General features: G+C 48.9%; 1 protein-coding gene across 1 annotated transcript in view; it reads right to left on the bottom strand.

Moving 5' to 3' along the window:
- LOC127585488 (SH3 and multiple ankyrin repeat domains protein 1-like) overlaps positions 1 to 8,915 on the bottom strand; it is a 224,065-nt gene extending 215,150 nt beyond the window's left edge. The window contains exon 1 of the mRNA XM_052042976.1: positions 8,801 to 8,915. The gene's annotated coding sequence lies outside the window, so the exon portion shown is untranslated. The remainder of the gene's footprint in view (positions 1 to 8,800) is intronic.
- Between the last annotated feature and the right edge of the window lie 3,907 nt (positions 8,916 to 12,822).

Below are 12,822 nucleotides of genomic sequence, written 5' to 3'. Positions count from 1 at the left end.
TACATAATTTTAAGGTGATTGGAGGAAGGTATAAGGGGGATGTCGGGGTAAGTTTTTTTTTACACAGAGAGTGGTGGGTGCGTGGAACGCACTACTGGCAGAGGTTGTGGGAGCAGATACATTAGGGACATTTAAGAGCCTCTTAGATAGACACATGAATGATAGAAAAATAGGGGGCTATGTGGGAGAGAAGGGTTAGATAGATCTTAGAGCAGGATAAAATGTTGGCACAACATTATGGGCCGAAGGGCCTGTACTGTGCTATAGTGTTCTATGTTCTATTCTGGCTGCAATAAAGGCAACAGAGACCAATTTCTGAACTCAGAGCCTTAGCACTGTGGTGTGTGAAAGGCAGGTACAAGGGAACATCGGAAAACAGGAGCAGGAGGAGGCCACTCGGCCCCTCGAGCATACCCCACCATTCAATACTGTCATAGCTGATCTATACCAAGCCTCATCTCCTCATCTCTGCCAGTTCTCCAGAGCCCTCAATTCCTCATTCACAAATTTATCTACTTTTCCTCTTTAAAGAGGATCCAAAAGAGTGATGGAAGGTTGACCGTTTCCTCAAAGGTTCTGGAATAAGTTTAAATTAAATTTTATTTACAGCGTGGTAACAGGCCCTTCTGGCCCAACGAGTCCGCGCTGCCTATTTTAAACCCAAATTAACCTACCTGTACGTCTTTGGAATGTGGGAGGAAACCGGAGCACCCGGAGGAAACCCACGCAGACACGGGGAGAACGTACAAACTCCTTACAGACAGTGATGGGAATCGAACACCGATCGCTGGCGCTGTAATAGCATTGTGCTAACCGCTACACTACCGTGCCGCCTAATACAAGTGGAGCAGATTCTGCTGTTCAGACCTGGTCATTTGGAGCTTTGTGTTCAGCCCAGCTCCCAGAAGATATAAACACGTCATAACCATTCTCTTGATTAGGTGGTGTTAGGGGAACTTGCATTAACCTGTTTAAATGGTTAATTCTTGATCCAAAATAAAAACAGGATGTGCTGGAAAAACTCAGCATCTGTGGAGAGAGAAGCAGAGTTACTGTTTCAGGCCAGTGACTAGCATCAGAATAAAGAGGTGACCTATTTCAGACAGACAGCATGACCTGAAATATTAGCTGCTCTCTCGCCATCCACAAACGCTCCTTGATCCACTGAATATCTCCAGCACTCTCAGGTTTTATTTCAGAATTGGAATGTCTCTGGTATGTAGCTTTTGCTCATCAGTGTCCTAATTGTGTTGAAAATGATAAAGGAACGTGAGCAGGATATGGTGGTGAAAGTATTTCCTCTGGTGGAAGGAATTAAGAAAGAGCAGCTGTAGAGTCGCAGTTTATTGATCAGGGCAAGTGTTAACAAAGGGTAATTACAGTCATAGAGTCATACAGCATGGAACAGGCCCTTCAGCCCAACTCATCCCTGCCAACTGAGAGGTCTGTCCAAACTAGTTCCATTTGCCTGTGTTTGGCCCATATCCCTCTAAACCTTTTCTATCCGTGTACCTGTCCAAATGCCTTATAAATATTATAACTGTACCCACCTCTACCACTTCCTCTGGCAGCTCGTTCCACACACCCACCACCCTCTGTGTGAAGAAGTTGCCCCTCAGGTCCCCTTTAAATCTCTCCTGTCTCACCATAAACCTGTGCCCTCTAGTTTTAGACTCCCCTCCCCTGGGGAATGACTGTGATAGTTCAACAGGGAAATGGTAAACGATGGGAAACGGCTTATTCAGCAGAGAAAGAGTTACGACTGGGCAACTGTAAAGTCACTGTTTACTCAGCAGTTAGGAGTTGCCCACTGTGTAAATGCACAGAGCAGTGCTTGTACTTTCTGCAATCACTGATATTTCCATAATGCAAGTCAGCAGCTGTAACAGCGGCAAGGGAGATTAACTCGGAGGTGGAAGATGACTTTCTTGCGCTCATTACGATGAAGAATGTCAAAGCTGCTGCCTGCCCCACCAATCTGCTTAGCTTTACTCCCAGGTCATGTGGAGCACTCAATGACTGTATAATGAAGCCCCAGCACACACCCTCGTCAAGTATCAAACAGTAACAACAGGCCAATGCCCTCCTGTAAGCTGAATCATTCTACAACTAGCTCACTCCACACCCTCTTTGTCAACTCCCAACCCACGCAGCCAAGTTCAACGTCCTATTCTTGATGCACTCCATTCCTGAGTGACCCAAACAGGGAGCGCAGAGGCGCAGCTGGTAAAGCCGCCACCTCACAGTGACAGAGACCAGGCTTGATCCCGACCTCAGGTCCTGACTGTGTAGAGTTTGCATGTTCTCCCTGTTACTGCATCGGATTCCTCCGGCTGCTCCAGTTTCCTCCATATCCCACAGACGTGTGAGCTGGTGGGTCAACTGTCTGCTGTAAATTGCCCCCAGTGTTGGTGAGGGGTAGAATCTGGGGGAGTTGATGGGAGTGTGGGGAGAATAAAAAAATGGGCTTAATGTGGGATTGGTGTAAGTGGGTGGTTGATGCCAGTGTGGACTCGCTGGGCTGAAGGGTCTGTTTCGGTGCTGTATGTCTCCATGACCTGTCCAATGTAAGTCGCTCAAAACCCTCGTCTTACCTCCAAGAACCTTAATAGCCTGGGGCCTCCGTTCCAACCTCCTCTTGGTCCAGATTCCAGCCCTTGACCTTGACCCTGACTTCATCAGTCAAAATGTCAACAGGTCCCCACTGCAACTCCCTGTCACCCACTGTCTCACCCCTACCCCCACCCTCTGCCTCACCCCCACCCCCTGCCTCACCCCCACCCCCACCCACTGCCTCACCACCCTCTGCCTCACCCCATCCCCCTGCCTCACCCCCACCCCCCTGCCTCTCCCACACCCCCTGCTGACTTCCCCCACCCCCTCCCCCACCCCTGCTCCCACTTCATCTGGAAGCTCCCTCCTTGTGCTCAGCACTGTGACGAATTCTCTGATATTGGTGTTTAATTTGTTCCTTTGACCACGCATTCCCTGCACTCTGAATTTAATTTCCAGTAATTCCATTAAATAACCTGCATCCCTCTGCAAAAAGAAAAAAAATCCAAATGTTCCTTCTCAAGGTCAACCGGTCCACGTGCATTCTGGGACCCAGCGGGAATGGTGGCAGAGCGGCGAGGACACAGTACAGGAGGCTGCCAACACTCCCCCCTCCCCTGTGCCTCCCATCACACCCCTCCGGGCATTCCTGGGGCCACTCTGTCTCTGCGGACGTGAACAGCTGCTGCTCCCTGTGCAGGAGCCGCTACTACCGTCAGCCATTCACACTTCCTGCTCCTCGGGTGCTTGGCAGATGGACAGCCTGTTCCAGTTCTCGCCCGTGTGTGCACCAACACAACGCAGCCGCAGCCTGCTGCCCTGGTGTCGTGCTGCCCGACCAGAGGCTCCTCTGCACCTACCTCACTGCAGGAGCATCTCAACGCCTTGCTCCTGCTGCAAGTAGCTGGGTGCACGCTTGCCCATGCAACGTGGAGGTGGCGGTGCTTACAGTCCCCGATCGCAAGACTGCGAAGTGCAGCATTTCACTACAACCACGCAATGCTCTCAAGCAGCCCAAGTGTCAGTGCACTGACCTCACCAGAGCAGGCAAGCTTAGGATATCAGTTTGCAGGCAGTAAGACAACTGCCCCTCTCATGCCCTCACCACTGAGATTATTGACCTCTGATCTGCGCTGTGTCTTCATTCTCTTAGTCCAATCAACTATTGAACGGTTCCCTTATACGATGAGGTGGACTCTTGACCTCACAATCTACCTTGTTGTGACCTTTGCACCTTATTGTCTACCTGCACTGCACTTCCTCTGTAGCTGTGACACTTTACTCTGTACTGTTATTGTTTTTACCTGCACTACCTCAATGCACTCTGTACTGACTCAATGTAACTGCACTGTGTAATGAATTGACCTGTACGAACAGTATGCAGGACAAGTTTTTCACTGGACCTCAGTACAAGTGACAATAATAAATCATTAGCAATACCAATCCCACTGGCCTTCCTGCACTGTTACTAAGAGTTCAAACTGAACGGAGACACAAGAGACTACAGACGCCGGAATCTGGGGCAACACACCAGATGCTGGAGGAACTCAACGGGTCAGGCAGCATCCATGGAGGGAAATGGACAGTCGACGTTTCGGGTCGAGACCCTTCACCTGGACTGAAAGACAAAGGGGAGATAGCCAGTATAAAGAGTTGAGGGGAAGCTGACGGGTGATAGATGGATCTAGGTGAGGAAGGGTGATAGGAGGGGAGGGTGGGAACAGCGACAGAGGCCGGGAGGTGAGAGGTGGAGGCGACGGAGGCTGCAGATGGTGGGATCTGATAGGAGGGGAAGGTGGAGCCTGGAATAAAGAGAGAGAGGGAGGTGGGAACAGTGCGAGGGGAGGGCGGGGGGGAACCAGTGGGAGGAGTCTGTGCTGATGGGCAGATCTCCAATTTCATGTAACCTGCACCCTCTCTGTCCCTTTTCTCTCTCCTCCTGATCTACACAGTTCCTCCTACACCCACCCCAGACCCCATCACCCTGTTTCTTTCCCCTCCTCCACCCAGTCCATCTGCCCGGCACCCACTCCCCTCCCACAGGATCTCCTCCCCCGACTGTAACATGATCCACACATCAGCCTGCATAATATCCAAGTCTAGGAACAGGATCAGCCTTTTCATTACAGCTGTGAGTAGAACTGAACCTCTCCACTTCTGACCCGACGATGGAGAACGGGAAGGTCACTGACGGCTGGAGCTATGGACGCCCGGACCAGCACGATTGACTTCAGTCTCCCACTGCCACCTTCCTTGGTGCTGGCTCGGACCTCCACTCACCCATTCCCATCCGTTTCATCCACCTTGCAGCCACTTCTACCTCTCCCCACTGCTATAAGGAAATGAAGTCATATATGGTGTCTTCCACATCAAGAGAATGACCAGTTAATGGGCTTCTGGCTACAGGATGAGTGTTGACCAGGTTGTGGGGAAAACCTTGGCTGTGTGTACATGAGAAAATAGGAGCAGGAGTAGGCCACTTAGCCCCTCAAGCCTGCCCCACCATTCACTACGATCATGGCTGATCTCTGCAGCCTCAGCTCCTCCTCCCAATCCCCATTGCTCTCAACCCCCACCACACCCTCCTCCCACCTTTCAGAAATTTACTTACTTACACTTTAAATACATCCATTGAACTAGCCTCCACAATTCTTTGGGATAGGAGGTTCCAGAGCATGAGAAGAAATTTCTATGTACCTCACTGTTAAATGACTGCCCACTCTCCTTGTAACCATGTCGCCTTGTTCGAGACTCTCCCATTGGTGAAAACATCTCAACATCTACCCTGCCAAGCCTTCTCAGGATCTTATATGTTTCAGTAAGGTCATCTCTCATACTTTTAAACTCAAGGAAAACAGACCCAAACCGTCCAGCCTCTCTCGATAGGACAACCCTGTCACCCTCAGAGTTAATCTGGTGAATCTCCTTTGGACTGCCTCCAATGCTGCCACAGCCTGTGCACCCCACTATCACCCTATACAATTCTAACAAAACTTTGCATCTTCAATGTTCTGTAAAATCCTTATTGTCCCACTCAAAGCACCAATGCAACAAAAACAATGCTCAAGTTCCCAAATCCCCCGACCTCCTGGTTCTTGGCTGAGGTTGCTCAGCTGAGAGTGTATTTCCTTCCTGCACACTCAGGACACCCACCACTCTCCACGGCCATCCAAAGCCAAGGGACGTGACCAGAATGGGTATCAATCGCCTCGCTAACAGGAACAAACAGCTTACTGGGTGGAAACGAGGTTGCTATTCAAAGCTTCAATTAAAAGAACCCAAGGAAAGACTCACACTCAGATCACACCTTTCACAGCCTCGTAATGTTCCAAACCATTTACAGCTAATCTAATACTGCTTCACCAGCACTTATATAACACAGGGAAACACGACAGCCAGTGTATGCATAGCAAGATCCCACAAACAGAAATTTTCTTTCTCTGGAGGTGTTGACCGAAGGAGACTGTTGCCCCAGTGACCAAGGAGGAAGCCCTTGCTCTTTTGAAGAGTGCCATGGAGATCTTCAACATGCACCCAGAAGAACAGTTGGGTCTTGTGTTGGTGTCTCATGCTGCAGCACTCCCTGGGTGGGTTTTGAGACCATCTCACTCTGATGGGAGAATCCCACCAAGTGAGCTGTGGTTATATCGGTACTGTGGTTTCTACGGGCCAAGGTTGGACTCAGTCCCTGAACTTTAGAAAGGATTCAGGAGCAAACACAAGAAGTGCATAGAGAATGGCAAAATATTCATATGACTCACCATACCTACTGACCAGTGTACAGTTTACAATCATCTCGACTAACCAAGTAAATCCTTCACATATCTTAGTCCCTGGTAGAACACAATCCCCGCACTTGAACACGGTGCTCCAGAGCAAACCTTCATTCTACTGTTTTGGCAACAAGACCTTGAGCATCTGCCCTTGAAAAATTACACAGATCACACTCACCGTGACCTGGCTAGATGGATTCGAACACAAGAAAACAGTAGCAGTCGGCCACTCGGCCCCTCAAGCCTGTCCCACCATTCAACATGATCACGGCTGATCCGCCCCAGGCATCTCCTCTTCTGTGCCTGTTTCCTTTAACCCTCAATTCCCTGATCTTTCAAAAATATATCTACTGCCTCTTTAAATCCCTCCATTGATCCGGTCTCTATAAGCTCCAGAACAGAGAATTCCTGAGATTCCGTGAGAAGGTTCCTACACATCTCAATTTTAAATAACCTCCCCTTAAACATGTATCTGTGCATCAAAGGGGAAGAAAAACATGCCCCCCTCCCCCCGCCAAACAGCCCAGACCTGCAGCACCTCGAGGAGTGACGAGTGGTCTCTCCCCCAGCTGTAACGGTCAGGTTGCTGAGTAAGTCGGCTACATGGATTAACCACCACTCTGGAACACAACGAGTACACTCACCCAAGACCCCATCAAACAATCTTTCTGCTACCTTTCATTCTTTCAAAGGTGCAGCATTTACTGCCCATCCCTGCCCTTGAACTGAGATTGCTGCATTGTCTTAGAGGTTGGTAAAGATCCATCCGCACTGGAGTTACTTATAGACCAATCTGGGACCTTGGTGAACCCAAGGAGTTTTGACAACAATCTGGGATTTTTAGAATCACCATTACTCACATTTTGTTCTGGATTTTAACCCAGTTTAAATTCTCCACCCACCGTGGTGGGATTTGAAGTAATGTCTCCAAGTCGTGAATCCTCTGGATTATGAGCCCAATGCAGTATCATACTAGAAAACTGACCTCCCGTAGCACTTCCCCTCTCTCCCACTCCTCATCAGGTTCTTCCCTATCACTTCCTCCAAGTTCCAGGCACCTACCTGACACATCTTCCCCACTCCCCTCACCCCACTGAAACCAGGACTCACTGTCTCCTACACTTCAATCTTCGCAGCCTTCTTCCCCCCCCCCACCCCCCACAAACTCCTCCTTACAGTCGAGAAGCTATTAAACTCCAACCCACAAGCAGCACTGCCAACACAGGGAGGATACGTGAATAGGATAATATCCTCGCCAGCACGGTATCTAAACCTGCAGCTGCGTCTGCAGATCCTACATTGACCTGGGCAGGCGTGGGGGATGAGGCAGCAGTAAGGGTCTGCTGTGCTCATGGCCAAGGAGATGACCAACACAGGCTCAAAAAACAAACCCAGTCATCTGCCAGAATTTGGTATTAAAGAGACACTGCTGCCCTGTCCTCGATCTTAGAGGGGGAGGACATGACATTCAACATCAGGAGGAGGCACAGAGCAGGTTCCCTCCCAGAGCCCAGGAAACGATGGACAGGGAGCCCAAATGAAGTACTCCTCCACTTTTGGAAACACAAACAGACAATGCTGGAGACACTCAGCAGGTCAGACAACATCTATGGAGAGAGAAGCTGTCAATGTTCTGGAGTCTGCGACCCTTTGAGATGCCTTCTTAGGCCGAATTTCCCTCTTCGCTCCCCCACCCCCAACAATCCCCAAAACACTTTCCAATTCTGCACTGCCGAGTGCGGTCTGGGCGACAGGGAGGGGTGTGGGGTGCACAAGTGTACGGGAGCTGGATCAATGCCAAACCGTTTCACCTGGATGCGTAATTATACTGAGCAGATGGGCACCAATGTCATCTTGCCAACTTCTCACAGTATGGCAGACACATTCATATCTGTAATGCCACATGTAGCGAGCTGTTTAACAATCAAGCATCTTTAAATAGTATTTCCTCCCCACCCAAGTTTTTAATTATAATTGTCATAATTACAGTGACACTAGGTATGAATGCTCATGTACTTAAATTCCCGGTCAAAGAATGAGTCTATAATGGAGCAGGGAAGTCTATATAAAGTTCAATTATACCAAGCTGCCTCCCACCCTCACTGCAGGTACAATTATATTTCTCAACAGTGCAAACCCGTTCTCTTCCCACTCCCAGCCACCCAAACAAAATCCAGGTAAATGGCAAATACGACCACTACTGTTAAGGTGAGGGCGTCACTTTAACCCTTAAGTTCGCCGCTCCAAGAATTGGGGCAGTGGTGAGCTTATGAAACTTGAGGTGGGGAGGGGGTAAAAATATTTGAAGAAGATCTACCTTCTCCACTCACCCCCGCCCCCTTTTCATTACCAAACAGAGGCATCATTTCAAGGTGGTTATAGACGTTTCTCCCTCACTCCCCACAGATGACAATGTCCCTTTAAGACCAATCCCGTTTTCCAGACCGTACGGAAATTATATTGCCCTTCCCTACCTGCGAGGGTCTTGCTGAAGCTTTGGAAGAAGACGTGGTTGAGTGGAGAGGCGACTCTCCTCGGTCGCCAGGCGGTCAGATGGCAGAAAGTGAACAAAAAAACCCCGTGTATTCCACCGTCTCTGTCCTTTAACAAAGGAGCATCTCTGAACTGCAGAGCGGAACTGCTCTGAAACCCATCAGGCGAGGAAGGGAGGAGGAGAGAGAGAGAGAGGGAGGGAGGGAAGCTCAGGGAATAGGTCAGCCGCGAAGGGAGGGGAGGGGAGGGGGAGAAGGGGTGGTTAGCGAAGGCTTGTAGTGACCCCCACCCCCCTCTCCCTTTGGCAGCGACATTCCCCACAATGAGATCTCCCTCCACAGATGCCTCGTTGCAAAACCAATCCGGATAATAACGACAGTCAGTCAGAGTACAACACCAAAACCCGGCAACTTAAACACAAATATTTTAATTGCAAGAAAAAAGATTGAATTGCAACAAGAGCGATGTCAATATTGTCAATTTATACTCAGCCATAGAATAAAATCACACGAAATAATTACCTATCAGTGAGGTTGTTGGCAGGTTGTGATGTTAATTTTAATAGCACAAAATATGTTTTATCCCCACATATATAAGGGGAGGGATTTGTATCAGAGAGAGAAAGCTTAACTTTCTTCCACTTGTGGCTGGGTTGGAGCTGACAGTGAGCGCTGGGCTCTCTGTCTCTCTCTCTCTCTCACACACACACACACACACGTCCCGTTGAGAAGTTGCGGTTAAATCGCCACGCTCCCTAACTCTGTAGAATGGGGACAGATGGGCGGGAGAGGCTGAGGGAACTCTCCGAGGATGCGGGCTGACCCACATTTCAAATGGGGCTGTTTCAAAATAAAACTCTCAACCAAACGCAGATTAGAATGTGGTCCAAATTCACAAAGAAAGTCAATTCAGAACCTTCTGCCCTGAGCGGGGCTTTGTTCTGCCAGCTTCTCGGGCGGTTACAAGCTCAGGGTTCTGGCAATGTCCTTGCAGTGCGTCTATGTCTTTCCACAACCTTTATGCAGAACGAAAGCCCAGATAAAGGGTCGAAACGTCGACCGTGCATTTCCCTTCACCGATGCTGCCTGACCCGCCGAGTTCCCCATCTCCTGTGTTGCTCCTTTTTGCAGAACAAGATTATTGGAGACGCCAGAGCCTACAGATGCTGGAATCTGGAGCAACACACAATCGGCTGGAGGAACTCGGCGGGTCGAGCAGCGTCTGTGGGGGGAGAGAAATTGTCGACGCTTCGGGTCGAAACCCTGCATCAGGCCAGAAGGGTTTTTGGACAGGAGAGATCTTTGGGTTCTTGTATTCTTTGCATCTGTGCAGAGACCTGGGTGAGAAATGGGCAGGAGGGGGGTCTGTTGTGGACACCCCTCACCCCATTTCAAGGGTTTTGCAACTAAGCCAATTCTTTCAGAAGCACAGTCCTGAGCTTCCAGCTCGTTAGTCCCACTCCCACCCCAATCCCTCTTGTCTTTGGCCTCCAGCGTTGCTCCTTTCCCCTCAAAATCTCTCACCTCTTTTCCAGATCATCTCCAGTACTCACTGCATCTTGGATACTTACGTTAATTATTCAGCAGCCATGTCTCCTGCAGACTGACCTGTTACTTCCCATTCCTGTTGGGTTACCTTCTCACCAGCAGCCCTTTAATCCTTCAATCTCCCCTGCCCTCCAACCTTTCAAGTTTATTCTCTCCCCTCCTCAACATCTCCGCAGCTTAAACCTTGTCTCTTCTCTAAAAATTCCCTGTTCTGATGAAAGGTCGTCGACCTGTGTCTCACACACACCTCCCCCAGTATGAATCACACAGCTTGCTGCCTCTGAACACACAACCATATGACACCTTAACTGGGAGAGATTCTAATTCAGCACAGCAACTACATTTCATATTTTTATCAACCGGCGTTTGTGACACCATGTATCAGTGTCACTCACTAAAAGAGGCAGGAAGTTAAACCAACAAAGTGTTTATTCTGTGAATCAATTCCCAGACAAGAAACCACTTCCAGCCAACAATACAATGGGGAGTGCTTGGTCACATGATATAATTCTTAAAAGGGTAACATCACCCAATATAACAAACCATCTACAAGGTCGCAGAGGACACCACCGTGGTGGGCTGGATCTCAAATAACGACGAGACAGAGTTCAGGAAGGAGATAGAGAGCCTGGTGGCATGGTTCATGACAACAACTTTTCCCTCAATGTCAGCAAAACAGAAGAGCTGGTCATTGACTTCAGGAAGCGGGACAGAGCACACGCCCCTGTATGTATCAATCGTGCTGAGGTGGAGATGGTTGAGAGCTTCAAGTTCCTAGGTGTAAACATCATCAATAGCTTGTCCTGGTCCAACCATGTAGATGCTATGGCCAAGAAAGCTCATCAGTGCTTCTACTTTCTCAGAAGGTTAAGGAAATTCAGCATGTCCCCCTTGACCCTCACCAATTTTTATAAATGCACCACAGAAAGCATCCTATCCGGATGCCTCACAGCTCGGTACAGCAACTGCTGTGCCCAGGACTGCAAGAAATTGTGAAGCTGTGGACACAGCCCAGCACCTCACGGAAACCAGCCTCCCCTCAATTCACTGTCTACACTTCTCGCTGCCTCAAAAAAGCAGTCAACATAATCAACGACCCCTCCCACCCCAAACATTCTCTCTTCTCCCCCATTCTAAGGGGAGGAAGATACTATAGATTGAAAACATGGACACCAGGCTCAAGAACAGCTCTATCCCGCTGTTATAAGACTCTCAAATGGACCTCTTATATGATAAAGATGAACTCTTGATCTGTCAATCTACCTTGTCATGATCTTGCACTTTATTGTCGACCTGCACGGCACTTTCTCTGTAACTGTAACACTATATTCTGCATTGTTAATGCTTTTCCTTTGTACGACCTCGATGTACTGATGTGATGAAATGATCTGTATGGATGGCACGCAAAGCAAAGTTTTTCACTGTACCTCGGTACACGTGACAGTAACAAACCAATTACCATAAAGAGCATTCCCAGAATTTGGTGTTTTATGTCAGGTTTTCATCATCTGCAATATTTTGGCATTTTCTTGGGTAGTTACAGAGGTGCAGAATACCAGCCACTGTTGTGCAGTGCTCTCAGCATGGTCACTGCCAGACATATTTTTCCTTCAGTGCCCCCTCCAGAGCAGATCTCCCTCACACTGCCTCAAGACGGTCAGCCTCGATTTAGTGTCCAGGTCTCTGGAGCAGGATTGCAACTCAGACAACAGAGGCAACAGTGCCAGGTGTTTGGAGGTTACAAGCTGGTTATGTGGTGGCTTCTTATCTCTGTGTTTCAGACACGGATTCACTTATAAATTGAGCAAGACAAAAGAATCTGGGTCAGCTCAAACTCCATCAGTAATATTGAATTGTTTGTCCCACTTACAGGAGTCAGTGAGCCGTGTTTGATAGATCACCTTGTTTTGACCCAAATAAGAGTAGATGAAAAACAGGTGTCATCAATTCTGCTCCTTCCACAAGCGACGTGTGAGTCATTTAGGCACAACCCAAGGAGGTTAACCTCTGAGCGGATAACTCGTTCTTCCTCTCCGTCCCGCTCAGTGGCACAGCTGGTAGAGCCGCCGCCTCACAGCTTCAATCCTGTCTGTGTGGAGTTTGCCCGTTCTCTCTCTGACTCCGTGGGTTTCCCCTGGCTGCTCTGAAGGCGTGTGGATTGGTGGGTTAATTGGCTGCTGTAAATTGCCACTAATGCGTCAGTGAGTGTTGGAATCTGGGGGAAGTTGATGGGAATGTGGGGAGAATAAAATGGGATCAGTGTAGTGGACACAGTGCAGTCTGTGACTTTGTGTCTTTAACTTTTAGACTCCATTTGCTGCTTTATCATAATGTCAGGTCTGACCTCTCATCTCTGCAGGTTCAAAACAGGCACGGTCATGTAGCGGTTAGTGTAACGCTATTACAGTGCCGGCGACCCAGGTTCAATTCCCGCCACTGTCTGTAAGAAGTTTGTA

Source organism: Pristis pectinata, chromosome 33, assembly GCF_009764475.1.
Source record: "Pristis pectinata isolate sPriPec2 chromosome 33, sPriPec2.1.pri, whole genome shotgun sequence".
NCBI classification, from domain to species: Eukaryota; Metazoa; Chordata; class Chondrichthyes; order Rhinopristiformes; family Pristidae; genus Pristis; species Pristis pectinata.
Note: the sequence above shows the minus strand (reverse complement) of the source record. Positions and strands in the feature narration are given on the sequence as shown.